Source organism: Pelobates fuscus, chromosome 4 (assembly GCF_036172605.1).
Source record: "Pelobates fuscus isolate aPelFus1 chromosome 4, aPelFus1.pri, whole genome shotgun sequence".
Lineage (NCBI taxonomy): Eukaryota > Metazoa > Chordata > Amphibia > Anura > Pelobatidae > Pelobates > Pelobates fuscus.
The window spans coordinates 109,084,067-109,104,778 of record NC_086320.1 but is presented as its reverse complement, the minus strand read 5'-3'; positions in this window follow the sequence as shown (position 1 = coordinate 109,104,778).

Genomic DNA, 20,712 nt, shown 5'->3' with positions numbered 1-20,712 from the left:
TAGGAGTAAACCAGTTAGTGAAGGTATGGATTAATTATTCATTGACAAGAGAAACATCTTTGTCATACTGAGAATGTTAAAGACACCTGTGCAATGCTGTGTGATATGCACAATATCCCTAAACATATGGCTGTTTCTGGTAAGTGATTTGCTCAACACACTGTTATATGATCTGACTTGGAGGTGAATTGAGGAAGGAAATAGAAAATATAGTTAAAAAAACTAATAAAGAATAATTTGATTTAAAGTGTGTTTCTAATTCTCGTTAGTGACTGATGTTATTATATTTATGCTTTTTGATATTTAATATGTTAGTGAATAAACCCCTAGACTAAGTTTCTAAGTTTTAGCATAGTAAGCTTTTTGATAGTTTACAAGTTTGGACTTTATACCTTCTTTCCTAAATCCTAGCCCCTTACTGCAGTAACAGCAGTAGAGTCGTAATTAAACACCTTCCTTACTACTGATCTAACTAATAACAGCAGGAAAGTCCAAAACTCATCACCCCCCTTTTACTACCATCTCTATACATTAAGGTGTAACTATCTCATTGGATAAAGAGTAAAAGCACGCCTTGTTAAAGAACACAATATAACCTGTAATATGCAATAAAATGTTGGAGATGTTTACTGTGAGCAAAATGTGTCTTTGCCTGTGTCATGGTAACCTCTTCCCAGCGCTGCAAAGAGATTGCAAGACAAACCAGATATGGCGGACCACCTGGTACCCCGACTGGGTACCTCCGCCAATTGCGCTTCCTAGTAATCTAGTAATCACTGAGTACCATAAAGACCGCACCGGACACCATAAGCACTGTAGCCACGCAGCTTGGCTGGGGTCTCGCCGTCCCTTCCCACCCTGGACCAACACCTAGATCCAGCTGATCCATATTAATTATTCACCGAATATTATCACGCATGTAACATATTATTAATTATTGTCCCAATAAATTATATTTTTATAGTTAGTTTGTGATTAGTGTGTGAAATAAAAATCCTCTAATAAAACGTACTCCAGGATCTATGAGAATTAAAAATAGTGGGTAATTCTCAGTTTTAAATCAATAATCAGGGGAACAGTGCGAATATATAATTTTTTTTATATAATACAAATTATTAAATACATTTTTGATAATTTTATACAATATTATTTTTCATATTTCTCACCCCATAAATATCCTCACAGTAAACGTGTTCGATTTTAGTTCCGTGCAAGCGACGCCCAAACACCGCTGCCTGCATTCTCCTGAATAAGATTAGAACCCACACTGATTAGAACCCACACTGACTGAAGTGTTAGGAGAGGTTAACAGGGGTCATAGGTGGTCCGCAGTTCGTGGGTCGGTTCGGTTCCCGAACAGTCCAAGGGAATCCCATGAAGCAAGTCTGGTATAAGTCTTTCAGCATGGCCCATAGTCCTGAGACAGGAGGCTGGCAAGCAGGCTCCTCCAGGAGCCCTCCAGGAGCCCTTGGTGAGGTCACGTTCGCCACACCAGATATTTCTAAATTACATAGAAGTCCATGTCAAAGAAGTGATCAATTAAACAGGTCTTCATATTTTTTTTTTTTTATAATTCTTTATTTTTTTTTTTTTAAATTCTTTATTTTTGAGCAGACGATTTTGAGATTTACCGTATAAGCTTTTACATTTATGCATTTGATATCACATTTGCTGGTATAGTTTTATAGAGTGTCAGCGGTAAAAGTTACATTATACATTTTATATACGTTGCTTTTCCTGTATACATTTTCGTCTGTTATTTTCTATTTTGTTGGCAAGCAAAATCAACTATGTACAATAGCATGTAGCTAGAGGGTAGGGTTGGGAAGTAGTGCTTCGGTCTCTGGCCCCGGAGGGTGTGTGATCGTTTACCTGCTTCCCGTTAGTTGCTACTGCTAGTAGATGTTGTGATTTATTCCCTCATTTGTCAGTTTATGAGTTACTAGAGCTTGCATTCAATAAAAGAAAGTTAAGAGGAAAGTAAAAAGTAAGTAGTAAGAGACAAGTACATAGATATCCGTTGTTGCTGAGGTTGCGTTTTCTTTGTGTTTTTCGAGTTTGATCCCTCACACGTCCGGTGGTGGTGCCACTGCCACCCGTCCGGGTGATGGGGTGATAATTGGTAATAATCGTGTTTTTAGGTTTCCGCTTTTTGAGCTGCGTGGATGCTGCCCTGCTCCCCGGGTTGCTCCCTTAGGTGTCGTATTGTTCCCATAGGTCCCATACTTTTTGGAACTTAGGCATTGAGTTTCGTACCTGGGCGGTTAATTTATCCATTATATAGTTATCTCGCATTTTAGTTTTGACCAGGGATATACTCGGGAGGTCTGGACAAGACCACTTTTGTGCCAAGGCCTTGCGGGCCGCCAGGTAGAGCATATTGAGTAGCCTTTGTTCATGCCTGGGGAGGCCTTCAGTGGGTCTCGAGAGTAGGCACGCCCAAGGGTCCATTCCCAGTCGTCGTTGTAGGATTTGGGAGCTAAGTTCTACTATATTGCGCCAGTAGTTTGCTACCTCTGGGCATTCCCACCACATATGAATATATGTTCCTTTCCCCCCACATCCATGCCAGCAGTCATCTGTGGGGTTCAATCCCATGTGTTTCTGTTTTACCGGTGTCATGTACCACCTAAATAGTGTTTTATAGGATTGCTCTTGAAGTGTTATACAGATTGTGGTTTTGGTGCATGCTTCCCATATCTCCTGCCACTCCGTGCCCTCTAGTGTCTCCCCCAGGTCGGTTTCCCACTGTTTGGTATAACGCAGTGCGTCTTCTCCGTCTGGGGCCCCTATGAGATGGTTGTACATTAGCGTGATGAGTTTGGTTTGTGTTGTCTCGTTGTAGCATAGTTTTTCGTAGAAAGTTAATGGTGTTAGGGCTGCTTTCCGTACGTCGGGTTTGTGTGCAAAGTCTCTGATTTGCATGTATCTAAAGTAGTCTCTGGTATGTAAGGTGGCTTTGGTGGCTAGGTGTTCATAAGTGACCACTTGTTGGTTTATATATAGGTGGGTATATCTTTGGAGCCCTGTGGCTTCTATCCCCTTGTAGTCACCTGCCCTCATTCCCGGGGGGAAGGCCCTGTTTCTAAGGATCGGTGTCATGGGGGATAATTGGGTACTGAGGGTGTACTTCGTTTTAGTTTGGTCCCATATCTGAATGGAGTTGAGTATGGCTGGGTTCGCGGTTCTTAGCATGGCTCTTTGGGATTTGGGTGCCCATATGAAAAATTGTGGGAGGTCCTGACCTGTCATCAGCGACTCCAGGTCCACCCATCTTCGTTTTATAATTCTTTATTTTTGATGTGCTTATAGTTGATAAAATCATGTTTGGTGAGCCACAACAGCTGCAGCAAACTCATGCATACATATCAGATTAGGCAATGTCATGACATATAAGGATTCAGCACTATTTTTTAAATACTAGAGTACAGGTAAAGCATATCAGTAGGAGAATTATGGTTTAGAACAGTCGTTATGCCGTCTGTGCGAACTGACTTTTTAAGGTTTAGGTTTTGAGGTGTTATACTTTGCAACAGCAAAACAAGAAATAAAACATAATAAGATAACAAAAGGATAACAAGCGAGCGTGTGTCGCCACATCAGCAGGATCATGCAGGATATATCAACTTATTAAGAGAAGGTATGGCAATAGTACATCAGCACAAATTTTGTTTTTGAATGCATGGAGTCAGATCTGCGGTACGCTTGGGAGATAAGTTAGCAAAACAGGTCTTCATTTTAATCTAACAGTGACGAACATATTATAATCCCTATGTTATTTCACTAACAGCACAGTTTTGTAACTGAACACCAGATTTTGCATGTATTAATGTTCATTTTTAGGTACATATCCTTAGCCTTAGCCCATAGATCATCCTGTTTGGCAATGTAAAGTTCTTTTCAAAATTAGCATAGGCCAAACTAGAAAAGGTGGCAGAATAGACAGAAAAGAGCAGGACTAACTAAGTTAAAAGGACACAATAGTCACCAGGACAACTACAGCTTAGTGTAGTTGTTCTGGTGTGTATAGTATGTCTCTGCGGGCATTTTAATGTAAACACTGCCTTTTCAGAAAAAAGGCAGTGTTTATAATACTACCTAGGAACATCTCTATTGGCAGTCATTCAGACAGCCACTAAAGGTGCTTCCAGGGGCAGAGCTGCACAACGCTCTGCATGGAGGCGCTGAATGTTCCTCATAGAGATGGATTAATTCAATGCATCTCTGTGAGGAGATGCTGATTGGCACATCACAGTTTTTCTGCACATGTGCAGTAGCTTCCCAATACCTTCCTATGGGGAAGTATTGGATTGCCTGACATTGTCATTTTGATGATCGTTGCAAAGAAAGCGTAGCGGGGGAGAGAGCCATCCACGGCAAGACCTTAGCTGCGGAGAAATAAATGTAAGTTTTAACCCTCTTTAAGCGTGGCAAGTGGGCCAGCACCTAAAGTGTTTTTTTTAACACTATTGAGTTTCTAGTTATGCCTCTGACTCCCTTAATTTATGACCCATCGTCAAGTATCTCATTCCATTTACATAAGGTTACCATACATTTAGTTTTGTCAAGACATGTCTTCTTTTTGGGCTGTCTGTCCTCTGCCAGGCAGGCGGCTTTAGTTTTGGAGGTAATCTCCCAACAAACTCTATATTTAATGTTTTTCTTTAATTGCTATAATGTTCTTTGTGCTGCTGTGCTGTAATTAGTCCAGTTAAGGGCCCTTTTTTAATCCAGTGAGAATTCCTAGGTGAAAAATGGAAAAAAGGTTGAAAGCGCAAAATTCAGATTATATTTTACCTTTTTGCTAGATATTCACAAATGGGTCCTATTTTCAATAATTATGTTTAACCCCTTAAGGACACATGACATGTGTGACATGTCATGATTCCCTTTTATTCCAGAAGTTTGGTCCTTAAGGGGTTAAAGGCTCACTATAGTGTCAGGAACACAAACATGTATTCCTGACCCTATAGTGTTAACACCACCATCTAGCCCCCCTGGGCCCCTCATGTCTCCATATAGTAAAAATCTTACTGTATTCAAGCCTGAAGCTGTAACTCTGCATGCTGTTAGACTCAGAAAAACAAGCAGTCCGCTGACATCATTAGAAGTGGTGGCCTGATCCAATCACAGTGCTTCCCCATAGGATTGGCTGAGACTGACAAAGAGGCAGGTCAGGGGCAGAGCCAGCACAATTCAAACACAGCCCTGGCCAATCAGCATCTCGTCATAGAGATGAATTGAATCAATGAATCTCTATGAGGAAAGTTCAGTGTCTGCATGCAGAGGGTGGAGACACTGAATGTTTGGATGCATTGTCGGCAGCCATGACCCAAGAAGGATCTCTAACAGCCATCTGAGGAGTGGCCAGTGGAGTTATCACTAGGCTGTAATTTAAACACTGCATTTTCTCTGAAAAGACAGTGATTACAGCAAAAGGCCTGAAGGAAATGATTCTACTCACCAGAGCAAATTCAATAAACTGTAGTTGTTCTGGTGACTATAGTGTCCCTTTAACTGTGGGCCATGTATACAGTGAATATAAAACATGACATAGTGTATACTGTTACAGCAAAATAGGATTAGTGAGAAAAAATAGCACACACAATTTTCAGAGCCAAATAAGTTAGGCTCTGAAGTATAGGAGCATTTCATCCACTTATTGGGATAGCAGGGTTTGGTTGTTTCTCCCAGGATAGCAGACTTGAAAGCCTTTTCCAGGAATTCAGGAACCAGATGTAAGTTGTTAAAAACATAGAAACATGGCATGTGACAGCAGATAAGAACCATTCGACCCATCTAGTCTGCCCAATTTTTGAAATACTTTTACTTAGTGCCTGGCCTTATCTTAAGTCTAGGATAGCCTTATGACTATCCCACGCATGCTTAAACTCCCTCACTGTGTTAACCTCTACCACTTCAGCTGGAAGGCTTTTCCATGCATCCACTACCCTCTCTGTAAAGTAACACTTCCTGAAATTATTTTTAAACCTTTGCCCCTCTAATTTAAGAATATGTCCTCTTGTTGTTGGGATTTATTACATCAATTATTAAAATAACAAACAAAATATAATATATAAAAGGCACAATGCGTTTCAACCATATTTATAATCTTCCTCAGGTGCAGTAAGTCTTACCTTTGCACACCTACATATACCTCCCTGCCAGGTATAGGAACAGGTGTGGCTACTGTCTGGGTAATTTGATACCCAAATATGGCCATAGTTGGAAGTAATCTGCCGCCACTAAGATGGTGATACTTCCGGTTTTCGGCATTATTCTGATCTTGCCTCCCTCAATGTGGCTAATAGTCACTTCCCCGAGGTTTCCATGATGGTGGAGCGTCTATTTCCCCTGATGAAATTAATCCATCTGGATTACCAAGATGGCGGTACGTCTGCTTCCGGTGACGCACTTCCGCCTCGTCCCGTTTTTAAAGATATGTTGATCCGGCTAGTTCAACAGTCTCCTTCCACTCCGGCAAGGATGATGTTGCTCTTAATATAAGTCCTGGAACTGAATTCAAAACGGGGGCATACAACTATGACAATACAGTTGTCTTGTGTGTCCCCAGACGCCATTTTGAATGAAGGAAAAAAGTCCAAAGTGTCATGATAAACATAGGGAGAAATATAATGTGTGTTACAAATTGTACATATACAGGCAAAAATTGCATTGCATTGAGAAGGTGCACTTTGTAATGGATTATTAAGATTAAAAAATTTATAAAAATCTTTTATAAAAAAATTCTTACAAAAATGTTTCTTAGACATAAAAAAGGGGGGCAATAAGTGGATTTAAGATCATAAAATGGAGTTGATCTCAAAGTCTATATTAAGAGCTATTGGTATTAAAGTGCGCATTTAAAAAATTCCCCTGTTTAGTTGTAGGCTTAATTTTTTGCAAAAATCTCCTCCTCTCCAATGTATAGTCACCTGCTCAATAGCAAAAAATTCCAGATCTTTTGGATCTGAATTATGCTTTTTCAAAAAGTTCTTAGACACACTGTGGTTGATAAAACCTCTCTTTATATTTGCAATATGTTTGCATATTCTAACATTTAACCCCTTAGTGACCAGACCATTTTAAAATTTTCTTACCGTTAAAGGAACAATATAGGGTCAGGAACACAAACATATATTCTGACCCTATAGTGTTAAAACAACAGTCTAGCCACCCCTGACCCACTCTTGCATTCCTAAATATAGTAAAATCTTACTTGTATTCAAGCCTGAAGCTACTGGCTCTGCCCCTGTCTGCCTCAGAATAGCAAGCTGTCTGCTGACATAATCAGAAGTGTTGTTCTGAGCCAATCCCAATGCTTCCCCATAGGGGAGGCAGATTATGGGCAGAGCCAGCACAATTCAAAATTATTTTTGATTCCTGTTTCTGCCCGGTTAGGCTTGTGAGAATTTTGGTAAACTATTATTGTTTATTATTTATGTTTTGTGCTATTTTTGTATCACTTTATATATTATTGTTATTTTGTATTTTCAGGGTTCCCAGCTGGAAAATCCAATAGGACTCCCTCTGTAGAAGTATTTTACCTCTATTCCCCCCTCGGGCCGGAATGGGAACATGCTCAATAGCAATACATCTTAAGGTTGAGAGGACCTGTTCATCTAGTTCATATGAACTTTTGTTTTTAATTTATTCACTTTATTTTAATTTTGATTGCTGCAACTGTCTGCTATTTCCTGCTGTGATCCGATTGGCTGATTTGCATGGAGACCACCTTGGTGTGGAGACAAGCTGTCTTTTATTTGCAACATTGTAAGTGCAATATTTGTAATAAATTGTAATACTTTTTATACAATCTGCACCATCATTTCTCTTCCTTTACTTTGAGTGAGCAAAGAATATTGATCATTCTACATCAGGAGTTACATCGCTGGAAGTCCATTCCATCGCTATTATTCCCTATTAGGGGAGATACGCCTGAATTCATCTTGATTTTGTGAGTTCTCTACCACCCCCACCTTTCATATGTGTTAACCATATTACACTATATATTTTTATATTCTTTCTATAGATATTCATATTGAATACATCTAAGATATCCAGTTTGTATCAATTTTTATTATCACTTTATGGTGAATCACACAGTCTTTTTCCTTTTGGTTTTTTTTCTTTTCTTTCATTATTATATTGTGAGTGTCTATAAGGGAACACTTTAAAAACCCTAGGAATTCTGTGTAATATAGCACCACAGTTAACCTTTTGTTCTTTCTATATTGATGTTGGAACTCTAAAAATCCTATTGGATTTTCCCACTGGGAACCCGGTCACCCAGAGGCCTGAATGAGAAAAACTCATTTTCAGTGTTTTTGTAAATTTATTTGGTACAATATTTTCAATTGGAGGACATCCCCTCCCGTAAGTGGGAGATAAAAACTGGCTATGCTGGTATAGAAATTTATTTAAGGTCCTTATATTGAGATGATATATAGGTTTGGTCATTCTGTTGTTTTGATTTTTAATTTTTATTTTCTATGTAGACTGTTACTTTTTTAAACATTGAAATATATATGTAGATACTTGTTCACAGATTATTCATTTACAGGTGTTATCATTAACAATATTTTCTATATAGGGGACTTCTTAGCTTTATTTTGAGTTTTTTGTCTTGATTATCCAATCTTCACTTTATTATTTTATGTATTTATTATTGTTTCTTTATTATTATTATTTTCTTATAATCTTTGTTTATTAGCCCCTAATATATATACTGGCTAATACCTAATTTAATCTTTATGATCACTACTATTTATTTATACAGCACACGTTGGGGAACTAATTTCCTACTCCCTATAATAAGAGTAGACACTAGTCACATTTGAGATATCAGATTTCCTTGAGCTCTATTGCTCTGTTTGAACACATTTCACTGATTTAACTCTCAATATTTATTATTCATTCGTTTTATTTTTAGAGGTCCGATTAAAGTACACTATTTAACCTGTATTTTCCTCTTTCAGCCCCTGGGTGCGTCCTTGTTGCCTGGCAACCCTTACTCTAAACACATTGTTTCGTATAAAACTTTGAATTGACTCTGATCGGCTCCAGTACATGCGGGAGCATCCAATGAGACTTGTGCGTCTATGGTTGCCCCAGCGACATGTCATAGCTATTCAATTGCATTTCATTTAGTCCGTATTTCCGGGTCATGTGATCGCGGACCCGGAAGTGTTTGGTGAGTGCGCAGGCAACCTGGACGGACCTGGCGGGAAAGGGAAATCTAGATCATCTGTGAGTAAGTAATTATTTTTAATTGTTTGTTCTATATATGCTTCTTCATTCTAAGTGATATGAGTGTCCTGATTAAAGCTCCTAAGCGGAGCTGAAACGTTGATGTGGTTTCTCTGAATAAAGAAGATTGTATTTTGAAAATCCCAGGAGTGCCGGTATTTTTTCCTTATATACTACTAGCCCCCAGAGCACCGGGTATTCTAATTGTTTTATGGTTGGAGTGCATTTTTTTTTAATTATTATTATTTTTATTTATATATAGCTATGTGAGTGCACCACTCACATTTTTGTAAATATTTTACTATATCTTTTCATGTGACAACACTGAAGAAATAGCACTCTGCTAAACTGTAAAGTAGTAAATGTACAGTATGTATAACAGTGTAAATTTGCTGTCCCCTCAAAATAACTCAACACACAGCCATTAATGTCTAAACTGTTGGAAACAAAAGTAAGTACACCTCTAAGTGGAAATGTCCAAATTGGGCCCAAAGTGTCAATATATTGTGCGGCCACCATTATTTTCCAGCACTGCCTTAACCCTCATGGGCATGGAGTTCACCAGAGCATCACAGGTTGCCACCTGAGTCCTCTTCCACTCCTCCATGATGACATCACAGAGCTGGTGGATGTTAGAGACCTTGCGCCCCTCCACCTTCCGCCAAGCATGTCTACAGACTTTATTAAACTTTTTAAAAACTTGTATTAACTTTTAAAACTTTTTTGCAGGCATGAGGGGGACAGCCTGAGAGCTCAGGCACTCCCCCTGCAGGCACTGCACAAGCTGGCTATTCCATCCATGTGATCGCGAGGACCCCGTGATCACATGGCCCAGGGGTGCCGGATCAGCCACAGGGGGACTGCCTGGGATGCCAGGCAAGTCCCCACATCACAATCGCCGGCGGGAGTTCGCCAGCTATCAGGTAAGTGCCTATTTGCAATCGTATGTACCAGGTACGTCCGCAGTTGTTAACGACCATTTTTTGTCGGACATGCCTGGTACGTTCGAGGTTGGGAAGGGGTTAAAGCTCTAGAGGTTTTTCCCACATATTGGAATCCACAGTTGCATGCTAGTAAATAAATCACACCTTTGGAATGACAGGAGATAGCGGATTTTATATTAAAGGACTTTTCGGTGACATTTGATTTAAAACGTTTTACACTTTTATTGTTAAGGTTAGTGTGTTTTCATGAATTACATATGCCACAAGGATAAAATCCTTTTTGCATTTCTGTAGGTGACCTATAAGAAACAAGCCTTGTTTTCAGGGCAGCCAGACATATAAATAGAGAGACGGACCAGCAAGCAGTGGTCTTTGAAGAGTAAATGTGTGTGAGTTTACAGATGTAGATGTAGGGAGAACTGGTAGATGAGGGATGTGCCCAGAGGTAAAATGACATGGGCTGCATGTGGCCACAGGGAGTAGAACTGAAAGCTGTGGGGAGCTGTGAGGAGATGAACTGTGTGGGGAGGAGAGAGAAGCAGAAACATGAACTTGTGAGCATGTGTCTGTAAGGACATGAACTTGGATATGAACTTATCGCATGTGCATGTAGCGTGCCTCCTACCTGCCTATTTAGGGAGTCCCTATTTTGGGCCCAAAACCGGAGCTGAAACGTCCCTCTTTTCTATCCTAATTTCCCTCTTTTCTAGGATCTCCCTATTGTTGTTATTTGTTATAACAAAGCTCCACAGCAATAATACTCTCATTAATGTGTATTTAAACTACAATAAATGTGGTTAGAATTCAGTCTGCGTAAATAAGATACATTGTTCATATTCTAAATTACATTTTAGAACAATAAATTGTTAATAGTAAGTCACCTAAAATTTGTCTGTACAATCCCGCCGCTGGCCAAGCCCCACTCACACCACTAAAATTAAAGTGTCCCACGTTGTTGGGAGGCATACTGTAGGGACATGACCTTAAGTGGGGTGTGACTGTAGGGACACGAATTTGGAGGGGTGTACTTTTATGTATGTGAACATGGGGGATGTAGCTATAGTGTCATGAAATTGGAGGGGATGTGGCTACAGTCAGATGAATGAGGTATGTTGCTAAGGAGAGGGAGTGAAGAACTTTAGTGGAGATGACTGGATGAGATCAATTTGGGTAATATGATTGGATAAATTAATTGAGGCATGCAATGGGATGTGACATTAACTTGGGTATATTAAGGGGGGAAGCCAAGGGATATGTGATATATTAATGAGTCTTTCAAGATTATTCACTGATCTGGGAATTGTCAGGAATTGACCAAGAAATCCTCTAATCAATTACAAACAATTTAGATACTCCATCTATTACAAGCCAATATTTCATCTACCCCAAAGGAAAATTAAATAAAATGCATATTTTCTTTGGTTGGGTACCTATTTTTAAAAGTTACTGTTACTTTAACCCCTTAAGGACCAAACTTCTGGAATAAAAGGGAATCATGACATGTCACACATGTCATGTGCCCTTAAGGGGTTAAAGGGACACTTTAGGCACCCAGACCACTTCAGCTCATTGAAGTGGTCTGGGTGCTGTGTCCCTTATGCACCTAGTGCTGCAATGTTAAACATTGCAGTTCCAGTGAACTGCAATGTTTACATTGCAGCTCTAAGTCTACCCTCAGTGGCTATCTACCAGACAGCCACTGGGGGCGCTTGCGGAATCTTAACAGACTTTTGGTCCGTTATCTGATGCTGGACGTCCTCACGCTCTGCATGTGGACCTCCAGCGTCAGATTTTTCTCTATAGGAAAGCATTGATTCAATGCTTTCCTATGGGGAAATCTAATGCGCGCGCTGCATTTGCTGCACATGCGCATTCGACCTCTTTCGTCAAGGGATGGAGGAGGGGTGGAGCTTCAACCCAGCACCGAGGGCTGTCGGCGCTGGGATCAGGTAAGTAAATAAAGGGTTTTTAAACCTTTATTTACCGGGAAGAAGGGGGCGTGAGGGAGTGGGGAGGCAGAGTGATCGTCAGTGCCAGGAATACAGCTTTGTGTTCCTGGCACTACATTATCCCTTTAATGCATTATATAGCTATAAAAAGATAATTATCTTCAAGCAGATTCTGCTGTGCTCTCACCAATCCAGGAAATGGATGAACAACTCTCAGCTAGTCCCGGTGCTTGAATAGTTTCCAATGATATGGTGATACACCATAAACCTCTGCACGGGAGTTGCAGTTCATTGATCAGCTTTCCACTTAACACTGTGTGGCAGAGTGTAGTCTGCCACAGGTTCAGTAAACTGCTGTGAGACTCATTAAACATCACTGACTTGTTGACAGGGCTGCCATAAGAAATTTTGGGGCCCCTGACACAGCTCAAGGTCTGGGCCCCCTGGGGCCTGCCCCCAAGTCTGCCCACAGGGCCGCCCTTAAGTCCGCCCACAGGGATGCAGTGTGTGTACTGATTGTGGTGTGTGTATAGTGGATGTAGAATGTGTGTAGTGGATGCAGAGTGCATGTGTAAAGTGGATGCGGTGTGTGTGTGTAATGGATGCTGTGTGTATAATGGATGCAGATTGTACATTTGTGTAATGTGTGAGGTGTAAATTAGATGCAGAGTGTGTGTTTGTCTAGTGGATGTAGTGTGTGTTTATGTAGTGTTTGTGTGTATTAGATGCGGCATGTTTAGTGCATGCAGAATGTGTGTTTGTGTAGTGGATGTAGTGTGTGTGTATAGTGAATGCAGAGCGTGTGTGTTTGTGTAGTGGATGTAGTGTTTGTGTGTATTAGATGCTGTGTGTATAGTGCATGCAGAGTGTGTTTGTGCACTGGATGTAGTGTGTGTGTATAGTGAATGCAGAGTGTGTGTGTTTGTGTAGTGGATGTAGTGTTTGTTCTGAGCAGCTACTGTCTTCAAATCTTGTGGCCTGCATGATGCGTGGAGCATTGCCATGGTAACCCGTGGCAATGCTCTGACGGCCGCGGGGCTCGCGAGTTTTAGACAGGGGAGCTGCTGGGAAGGGAAATGAGACTGTGTATAATGATTTCCTTTGGGGTTTTACATGATGTTGGATGTCCTCATGCATAGCAAGACCAAAAGCCTAACAACCCGGAAGTCCCGCTAGTGGCTGTCTGGTATGCAGCCACTAGAGGTAGAGTTAAAAGGTAGAGTTAACCCTCAAAGATAATTATTGCAGTTTAGGGACCTGGGACAGTGCAGAATGGGTACAGGAAATCAGCAATCATTCTCACCAGGAAGCAATCTTCAATTACAGATACTCTATATAAACAGAACTTTACCTAACCACACTTATGAAGAAGCCTTGGAGAGGTGAAACGCGTTAAGTGGGATGCCTTTAACCACTTAAGACCGCAGGACGTTCTATGCCGTCCTTATTTAGATGGCTCTAAAATCCGCAGGGCGGCATAGAACGTCCTGCGGTCTTATGTACTTACCCGGTCGCCGGCGATCCCACGCCGGCGATCGCGGTATGGGGGACTTACCTCGGAGCCCAGGGAGTCCCCCTCCGTCCTCTTCGGCCCCCCAGGGCCATGTGATCGCAAGTAATGACAGGTACTCCCCCTGCTGTCTGAAATTCAAATAAAATCCGTTAAAACAGTGTAAAAATAAGATTATATATACTTAGATCATATATATATTTATTATATATATGATCTAAGTATATATATACACATATACACATAAATATACATACACTGTCTACATGTATTTTAATATTAATATATACATAATTATATATATATATATTAATATCAAAATACACGTACAATGATATTGATTAAATATATATATAATTTTTATTATATATATATTTATATATAATAAAAAATAAATAAATATATAAATACGTTAAAAAATTAAATAAAATGCTTAACCGGTTTCTGACGGACTCTGGCCTGGTGGATGTCTGGCGCGCCCACCATCCGGGGGATAAGGAGTACACGTACTATTCGGCACCGCATGGTACGTATTCACGGATCGATCTCTTTTTCGCCAATGCAACAGGGATGCCCAGGATAGTCGACTCGAGAATCGGTAACATCTCGTGGTCCGACCATGCCGATGTGACCATTACTTTGGGCAGCCTTTGCGTGGCCTCTCCATGGAATTGGAGGTTGAACACTTCCTTGCTACAGGATCCCGTTTTGAGGGAACAGATCCGTCGAGACATCCATGAATACTTTGACATGAACGATACCCCAGACGTCTCCGCGAGCACGATCTGGGCAGCCCACAAAGCTGTCATCAGGGGCTCCCTCATAAAGCTGGCTACTAGACGTAAGAAACTGAAACATCTTCAATTGGAAACTCTACTGGAACGACTGAGGACCCTTGAACTGAAACACCAAACGGCCCCAGATACGGTGACACTCGAACGATTGGAGGGCGTCAGGAGGGACATCCGGACCTTGTTGCTAGACGATGCAGCGCGCTCCATGGTATGGTCGCGGCGGTCCTTTTACGAGAAATCCAACAAAATGGACTCGCTCCTTGCCAGGACTCTGCGACCCAGACAGGAACATTCTCATATAACAGCCATAAGACACCCAGACGGATCGACCAAAACGAGACCCGATGAGATCGCTAAGGTGTTTGAAAACTTCTATAAACAATTATACAACCATACGCCGGACCAGCAGACGAGTGAGGTAGGTGAGGAAGAGATCATACTTGAATACCTTAATAAACTTGGGATGACCAAACTTAAGGGGGAAGCCGCGGTTGCCCTCGCGGCGGATATCTCCGAGGAGGAGGTAAGTAAAGCCATTTCTAACTTAAAAAGCAATAAGGCACCGGGACCTGATGGTTTCGAGGGCTCTTATTATAAAATATTTAGGGAAGAATTAGTGCCTCCACTGACCAGGCTCTTTACCGACCTCCGGCAGGGGGGTCGGCTGGATCCAACAATGGCCCTAGCTACAATGGTACTGATACCCAAACCCGATAAGGACCCGCTCGCACCTGAAAACTACCGGCCTATCTCGCTGATCAACCATGATCTTAAGATCTTGGCGAAAATACAAGCAGATAGACTAAACCCGTTACTGACCTCTCTGGTGCATGCCGATCAGGTTGGCTTTATTCAGGATAGACAGCTGTTTGAGAACACTCGGAGGAATATAGGCTTGATCTGGCAACAAGTGACATCGAAAGTACCGACGCTGGTGGTAGCTATCGACGCAGAAAAGGCTTTCGACAGGGTGCGGTGGCAATTTCTATTTACGGTACTGAAACACCTGGGGTTCCCGGATGAATTCATAACAACCACAAAGGCCATGTACCACAACGTTCAGGCACAAGTGCGGATCACGGGAGCCCCTATGACGCCGTTTCGGCTATTTAACGGTACTAGACAGGGCTGCCCACTCTCCCCCCTCTTATTTGTACTGGCCCTGGAACCTTTGCTCCAAGCCATAAGGCATCACCCAAACATACGTGGAGCACGGGTGGGGGATAGTGAGTTCACCGTATCGGCATACGCCGATGATATCCTCCTTACCGTTACTAACCCCCTGGACTCCATGGCCGCTCTACAAGGAGTTATAAGAGAGTATGGCGCGATGTCGGGTTATAAGGCCAACATGAGCAAGACCAGCGCAATGCCGATCCATTTGTCCGATGCCACCGTTCACCGCGTTCAAGAGACCTATGGCCTCAAAATAGAAAGAGATGCCCTGAAATACTTGGGTATACAACTTACGGCCGACCCTCTGCGCCTATACTCTGCTAATTACGACCCCGTGATACGCACTCTGACCGGAGACCTGGAGAAGTGGACGGACAAGCCCATCTCCTGGATCGGACGGATTAACTCGGTTAAAATGAACGTCCTCCCGCGCATCCTGTTCTTATTCCAAGCCTTGCCGATCCGAGTTACGAAAACCCAACTGATACCATTACAAAGATCAATCAGCGCATTTATATGGCAGAATAGGAGACATAGGATATCCTGCCAAGTCCTCTACAGACGTAGGGATAGAGGGGGCCTGGGCCTACCAAACGTCTACTTCTACTACCTGGCAGCCCAGTTGACTCAGGTTGCGATGTGGCACTCGCCGACAGGGGAGAGGAGATGGGTGGAGATGGAGTCCAGGATGATGGGGAGCGACGTCCCCCACTTTACTATGTGGGTCCCGAAGGAATACAGGCCTCTGACACGGGCATTCTGCCCGTCCATCCAGAACTCGCTCCGCATTTGGGACGAGACTAATTGCAAATACGGTCTGTCCTCTTCCCCCTCCCCCTTGACCCCGATCCTCCGTAACAGGGAATTTCCACCGGGAATGGCTCCTGGAGATTTTAGGAATCTGGAGGGACTAGGGTTAAGGCGGATTCACCAACTTTACCGCCACGGACAGATAATCCTGTTTGACGACCTTAGACGGGACTCCCACTTAACACCATCAGACTTCTTTCGCTACCTTCAGATTCGAGACTTCGCCAAAAAACCCCATATAAAGGGAGCTGCGCAAACAGGGATGACATTCTATGAAAAGCTGTGCCGAGAAGGATCCGTCCCTAAGGGTATGATCACACTCTTGTACGCCCACCTTAGCTCGGAGAACAAAGAATGGGGACGTCTGACCTACGCCGACCAGTGGGAGGCAGATCTGGGAGAGGTTCTGGAGGGGGTGGAATGGCAGGATATATGGGAGGCTAATAAGAACTCCTCCGTCTGCGTCACTCTCCAAGAACAATCATGGAAGACTATGTTCCGTTGGTATACCACCCCTGTCAAACTATATAAGATGCACAAACTGGATACCGATGATTGCTGGAGGGGATGTGGTAACCAAGGTACATACCTCCACATGTGGTGGGATTGTCCAAAACTACGTAGCTTCTGGAAGGCAGTAGAGGACTTACTGACTCAGACCTTCCACAAACCCCTACTACTGGATCCATGGGTGTACTTACTGAATAGACCCATTGACGGGTGGACCAAACGGGAGCAGACATTGGTACATAAACTAACCCTCGGGGCTAGACGTACTATCGCGACAGCATGGCTCTCCCCGGAAGGTCCAGAGATCTCAGGCGTGATCTCACGGATCCGAGACTGCCGACTGATGGACGACCTGACGGCACGGGTGAAGGGTACGACAGAGAAGTTCATAAAACTCTGGGAGCCCTGGGATAATAGCGTAGCAGGATCTGCGTAAACGGATTATGATCACCAGGAGGATGGGGCAGGGGGGTTCTCGGGCTCTCCCACTGCCGGTCGCGTGGCGCCCCTGGTTGGTTGCCCCGCACTCGCTGCGTCCCGGTTCCAGCACCTCACCTCTTTTTCTCTTCTCTTCTTCTGATCTTTTACTTCTCTCTCTCCTATAACCACCCCGGATTTCTCATCATCGGGTTTCGGGGGTAGGCTTTCTCTTTTTATTGAAGGTCTCATCCTTCTTGGTTCCTCAATTTGCCTGTATACCCAACATCTCCTCAGATACGATCGGTGCGATAGGGGAATGCGGAGATACCATATTCTCTGGATGCCTTTTTCCTGCCAGACACCTTGTGGGATAATGGGTAATTCCCCGAGTCATATACACTTCCTCCAACTAGAGGCAGCTGACTGTGACGACCTGTACGGGGAAGCTCGGGATGGTTTGGCTATGGCTATTAGGTGACCTCTTGTATCACTAATGTGGTTTCACGCTAACCGGACACGTTACCTTACATTCCTGGCCCTTTATTCGAATAGATGATGGAAGACAACAGCCAAAAAGTACAGCATAAATCCAAATCCCCGATGGGGATCCGGCGCCACGGAAACTAGGGATAAGCGTGTCTGGGGGACAGCTGTCGTTAAGACTGTTTTCCACAGACCGATCTCTTCCACTGAGGCTTATAAGCAGGACACACAATAGCACCGTTCTTATTATGACACCCTCGGGCAAAAGTGAGGAATTTTGATACTTATGCTATATACACTATTAAAAACCCCCGATGGGGGGCAGGTTGAATAGAATTATCAAGGTGGCTTGTGCTACATGCTGTTGTTGCATTGTCGCATTTACGAAACTGTTTGTGTATATTTTGGCTTCTGCGCAAGCCTCCAAGCTGTATGAATCTTGCCTTACCCATCGTGTGCAAAAATAAAGAATTTAAAAAAAAAAAAAAAATTAAATAAAAAAAATAATACAAAATAAATAGATAAAAAATATATAAACATGCGAAATTTCGTTCTAACTGTATTTTAAAATTAATATATATATATATTGATATCAAAATACATGTAGAACGAAATAATATATATATCTATATACATAAGTATATACGTATATATCACTAAATATATACCTATATATAAATAAAAATAATGAAAAAAATTATATACATATATATGCACACACATATATATACACACCTATATATATAATAATTCTACGCATATATTTATGTAATAATTTTACATAATTAGGTCCTTTTATTAATTACAATTAGCGGGACCTGCCTGACAACCCATGCTGAAACTTTAGGGAATTTAATTTGCTAGCACTATATTTAACCCTGTAACTTTCCAAGACACCATAAAACCTGTACATGGGGGGTACTGTTTTACTCGGAAGACTTCGCTGAACACAAATATTAGTGTTTCAAAACAGTAAAATATATTACAACGACGATATCGTCAGTGACAGTGACATTTTTTGCATTTTTCACACACAAATGGCACTTACACTGACGACATAATTGTTGTGATACGTTTTACTGTTTTGAAACACTAATATTTGTGTTCAGCGAAGTCTCCTGAGTATAACAGTACCCCTCATGTACAGGTTTTATGGTGTTTTCAAAAGTTACAGAGTCAAATATAAGGTTTGCGTTTCAGTTTTTTCACATTAAAATTCGCCAGGTTGCCTTTGAGACCGTATGGTAGCCCAGGAATGAAAATTATCTCCATGATGGCATACCATTTGCAATAGTAGACAACCCAGGGTATTGCAAATAGGGTATGGTTTTTTTTTTAGTAGCCACTTAGTCACAAACACTGGCCAAAATTTGCATTCAAATTAGTTTTTTGCATTTTCAAATATTAACACTAACTTTGGCCAGTGTTTGTGACCAAGTGGCTACTAAAAAAGACTGGACATACTCCATTTGCAATACCTTGGGTTGTCTACTTTTGCAAATGGTATGCCATCATGGGGGTAATTCTTATTTCTGGGCTACCATATGGTCTCAAAGGCAACGTAACCAATCTGGCGAATTTCAATGTGAAAAAACTGAAATATGTAACACGCTATATTTGACCCTGTAACTTCCCAAAACACCATAAAACCTGTACATAGGGGGTACTGTTTTACACGTGAGACATCGCTGAATACAAATATGTGTATTGTATTGCAGTAAAAGCAAACAGTATTATGACATTCACAGTTAGAATGTCACGTAGAACTAAAAAAATTTAAAAAAATCATATTTTCTCTAATTTTTGTAATATTTTTTTCATATTAAATTATGTTCCATACCTAAATATTTGATGTTAAACAAAAGCCCTGTTTCCCCTGAATAAAATTATATATAATAAGTGTGGGTGCATTTAATATGAAAGAGGTGAATTACGGTTGGACAGACATGTAGCGCAAATGCCAGGTTTTGTTTACGGTTTTTTTGGATCACAACTTGTACATTTGGCTGCGGTCTTAAGGGGTTAAGTATTTTTTTTTTTTTGTAGACAATCTTTATTTTTATTTTGGATAGCATAGCAAGAGGTATTACAACAATAACAAGCAAAAACATGACATGAGTACAATTCCCCAATCTTATAACGGGTGTACATCAGAAATTCCAGGGTAAAGAGTTTTAGTTAATAGGAGACTGCATAAGATATTGAGTGCGCAATATATTCACAGCTGCTATACATATCTTGTTAACTCCTAGTACAGTCGAGGTGGTAGGACTTTTGTAGAACTCTTGCTGGGATTCCCTGCGAGACATTTCAGGCTATCTGGGTGTCTATGCAATGTTAGTGATACAAAGTTATAACAAGCAAAAACATGACATGAGTACAATTCACCAATCTTATAACGGGTGTACGTCAGAAATTCCAGGGTAGAGAGTTTTAGTTAATAGGAGACTGCATAAGATATTGAGTGCGCAATATATTCACAGCTGCTATGCATATCTTGTTAACCCCTAGTACAGTCGAGGTGGTAGGACTTTTGTAGAACTCTTGCCGGAATTCCCTGCGAGGCATTTCAGGCTATCTGGGTGTCTGTGCAATGTTAGTGATACAAAGTTATACCGTTATGAAGCTGCATGCAGCTCTCAACCTATTTCACTTTGATTCGATTTCTCATCTAAGGGGTTAAGTATTTTATCACTGTTTTTATTGTTTTTGTTTGGTAAATCAATAGTTTATATTATACTTTTATATACCTTTTTATTTATCCATATATTGCTTCCTGGCACCATCACATCCTCAGGTGGGGATTATACCACCAACGCTGTTTACACTAGAGCAGGTTCTGCTCTGGCAAATGTGAGTAAATACTT